Below are 4179 nucleotides of genomic sequence, written 5' to 3' on the forward strand. Positions count from 1 at the left end.
AGGAAAAAAATGAAACTTCTGAACAGAATTTAATTTTAAAAAGGATGCAGGGTATCTTTTAGAAATATTTTCTTAATCATCAGGATTAATCTTGACTTTCAACTCCAGAAAAGAAATAGGATATCCCATAAGGAGGATTTGTAGCATGCAAGGGAAATCTTGCCAACAAGCAAAGGCTCCCAGGGTCTGGCCATTATTAAAGTTATATTTATCAGTGATTATGCCTATTTCCTGTATGAAAATGAAAACTTCAAAATAAATACTTGAAAAAAATCAAGCGAAGCCAACTAAATGGCATGGTTTTATAAATGCAAAAGAAGCAGCCATTTTCATCTTTCAAAAGGTCTTGTCAGATTGTATAAAATTCGTGTGACAATTTATCACTGACAAAATACTGACACAGTTGTAGACATACACACACACACACACACAGTATAATAGACAAACTGTTCTGAGATACACAGTTTTAATCCCATCAAAAAGCTCTTGTGACAATGTAAACCAAGTAACTAGAGTTTGAGTAGTTGAAGCTGCCCCTAGACCTTCTGGATAGGATTAATTCCATGTAATTCTCTATAGCCCTTTCTAATTGGTTAAGATGTATGAGACACCATGCATAACGGAATCACTTAACCATCTGCATCTCCCCCAGGCCACTTCAAATGGGAAAAAGAAATATCAAAATCTCTTGAGAAGAAAAGAAATGTTTCATGGCAGTGAGCAGGAGAGATATTATCCTTTATCTTACAGGAGAAATCATTTTGGGGCTAACAAGTCACTGACTCCTATGAAGTCCTTCTTCAGCCTTAGCACTCTTTAAAAAAAATGGTAATCTCCTTCTAAAACCATATTCAGTGTCTTAGAAGAATTTCAACTCATATTTTCCTAATTTAAGATCACTCACCAAAATCAAGGTCTGTGGAGATATTTTTGGCAATGTTTGTTTGCCTCCCTGTTTAGAAGTCTATATTGAGTAACACCCAGAACTGGCTACCAAAAGGTAAAGCTCTAGAAGGCAGTGCATTTCCCATGGCAATGCATTGTTTCCAGATCAAACATATAGTACTGGCCTTGTCCAGGCTGAACCCTTCATCCTCTCATCTCTCTGATTGAGGAAAGTGGGCTTGGCCACAATCATTCTCTTTGCATCTGCTCTTCAATGGATTCCATTTCCCCAAGCCAATTCCTTTGCCTCGAATTCTGTTCTTTCACTTCAGTCCTGTTGTGCCCCAAATATCACTCAATTATCAGAAAGGTCTCCCTTGATCCCATAGAAACCAACCTGTCAATTTCATCTCTACATTTTTTTTCTCCTGTATTATTCTTTCTCACAGTGCCACGTGCTATTTGTTAGCTGCTCCTTTCTACTTGGGGGCAAGACTGCATTGCTTGTTCAATATCTATCCCCTCCAATACCTAGAACAATCCCTGGCAAAGAGGAAGTTTTTATGCTACATTTGTTTATGAATTAATATGTAAATCCTGAGAGTCCTTTGCCTAGAGTTTCAAAAGTAATCAGGCCATTTGTAGGATTTTTGTAGTAGGTGGCTCTCAAATTTGGTGTGTGACCAGAATCAGGGATTTAAAACAGAAGAACTGATGGATTTCCTTCAGGCTATAGGAAACTCAGAATTGGTAAGCAATTGGTGAAAGAACAAACCTCGCAGTAACTAAAGCTTGATCATAGATCTAAAGATATGAATCTGAATTCAAACTCTGCTAGACAATGTTCTACTTGACTTCCAGCTATTTTTCTCTTCTGTAGTAAGCAGGTACATTTCCAAAGCATGCTCAGCTCTTTCATATCACTTGCTAATGTATTCTGTTCATGATATTTCATTTGTTCTTAGAGGTTCTTTCTCCCACCCCAATGCTTCCCACCATTCATTGGCATCAACACTCATCTAAATTTTGTTTCACCCATCCTGTAGGCATCATGTCTGCTATAAAGCTGGCTGGAAGGGAATCTCCCTTCTTCACTTAGACTGTTCAAAATCTTCATCTACCTCTCTTCACTCACATTGTCCAAAGTCTTCTCCTTTCTTATTGCAATACCACTCTCCCTTGTACACTTGGATGTTTTTATTGGTTTTATATGCTAGTACACCAAGCAGTTTTCCTCATGTTTGTTTTTTTTGTCTTCACCTAGAAAACAAACCCAAAGCATACCTTTCTCCCAATCATTCTCAACTTACAGGGCATGCAAGTCAAATGGCAAGAGGGGAATAGAGGTAGCAAGTATTTGATTCTTCTAGTAGAGGAGAATCTTGACGCCTCAACTGCCTACTTCTTGCTATCCTACCCTGCAACTTCTATCATCCCAAATAACCTTCATTGCTTGAGAATTCACCAAACAAGTAAAAAAACCGCTATGTATTATTCACCATTGCATCCCCTAGTGTCCAACACAGTTCCCTGAACTGACTGGGGTCACAGCAAATGCATCTATGGGAAAACTTTCTGTTCTCTTGTATGGAATATATAAATATTCCTCATTCTAGGTTTGAAACACATATGCCTAAGGCAGGCTACAAAACACCTTCATCTTTAATCCTTATCCCCTGCCCCAGCCACCCACACCCTCTGACCAGGCATTTATCTCAGGGCACAAAATGCCATTTGCTTGCTGATCAAAGGCTATGGGAATAGGCGGCAGGAGCAGCTGTGCTCAGATCCTGCCCACACCCTTCCTGTTTGCAGCAGCCCACCCCAGGGGCTATTATGTTTTCTGTAAGCGAAACTGAGTTTCTGTTCCAGCCCCTCCTTCTCTGGTCCTTGCAGACACTCAGTGGGTCTAGAGGGGCAACCCTTTAACTCGGGAGCCTGCTTTCAGCAATTCATTGTGCCCAGGCAAGGCACTCAGATAGCGGGCCAGACGCTCCTTTCCCCTTTCCTGGGACACTGATAAGGCAATGAAAACAGTTCTCTATTTTCCTACACAAAAGCTGACTTAGAAGAATGGGGTGGGGCATTTGTGATAACCAGCAGAATTTGTTGCTTTTTGAAAAGAAATGTGGTGGGGGAAGGATGCGGGATACTAACACCTTATTTTGGTCTGGGTTGTAGAAAAGTCAAACACCTTCTAATGATAATGCCTTCTTTTCTTTCCCAGCCTTCCATTTCAGTTCAGTAAGGAAAATGCTGTCGTCAGATCCGAGACCCACAAGAGATGCTTCACAAGGCTGGCTGGGCCTCCTGCAACCCCTCCTGTGACCCACTTACCCAGAGTGTAGCTGACAGGTTAGAATTAAGCAGAGGGAAGTAGATTAGAATGATTTTTCTGTAGACCACGATGGTATATGCCTGTAATATCAAGGAACAGTCTGTGATACACAGTGATACACTGCCTTAGGAAAAAGAAAAAGGGGGGAGGGTGGTGAGTGGGCTGGGAATACTTTGGAACAGGAGCTTAGCAGTTGATTTTGCTGACTCCTTACTTGACCCCATACGTTTACTAAATGCAGGATTGAAATTAGGCAGTCTAGCCTTCACTTAGTAAATATGGCTTTTTACCTGAGCCCTTCTCTCCAGGCATCGTGGAGTTCAGGTGAACCAGAACACCTGTCAGAAGCCAATAACTCTAGTTGTAATAAGCCCTACCTGACCAATTCTGAGATAATGAGCTGTCACTATCACTTGTGGCTGCCACCAAGCAAGGACCACTGAAACATACCTGTGACAAAGACTGTTAAAAATTTCTCTTGCTATCAAAATCTCTTGTTCTCAATTCCTCGCTGCATTTAATGACTTTGCAAATGTCTTCATGGGGAAAGAACAGAGGTAGACTGAAATGCTACTTTTCTTTTCCTACTGGCTTTCCCTGTCACATAATAAATTTCCTTTCTCTGCCCTTCAGCATAATTCATCTTCTTATTTGACAGGTTGGAGCAAGTGGCTCGACCTGAAAGAGGCATAAAACTGAAGAGTTCAGGCCTAGAATCTACTGTAAAATCTTCCAGTTGCATTCAATCAAAGAAATGGAGCATAAGGATAGAGTCTTCCCCAAGTCAGGGGAAAACTCTGTCCTGAATCATGCTCCCATAGGGCTCAACTAGCTCCTTTACCTCTGTCTTAAGGATTCATCTACTCTGGTTGGGGGGAGGTTTTGTAAGTACCACATTGTGAAAATATAAATAGTCACATAAAATGGCACAATAAAAAGAAATCTGTTGTCTTCAT

Source organism: Perognathus longimembris, chromosome 9 (assembly GCF_023159225.1).
Source record: "Perognathus longimembris pacificus isolate PPM17 chromosome 9, ASM2315922v1, whole genome shotgun sequence".
Lineage (NCBI taxonomy): Eukaryota > Metazoa > Chordata > Mammalia > Rodentia > Heteromyidae > Perognathus > Perognathus longimembris.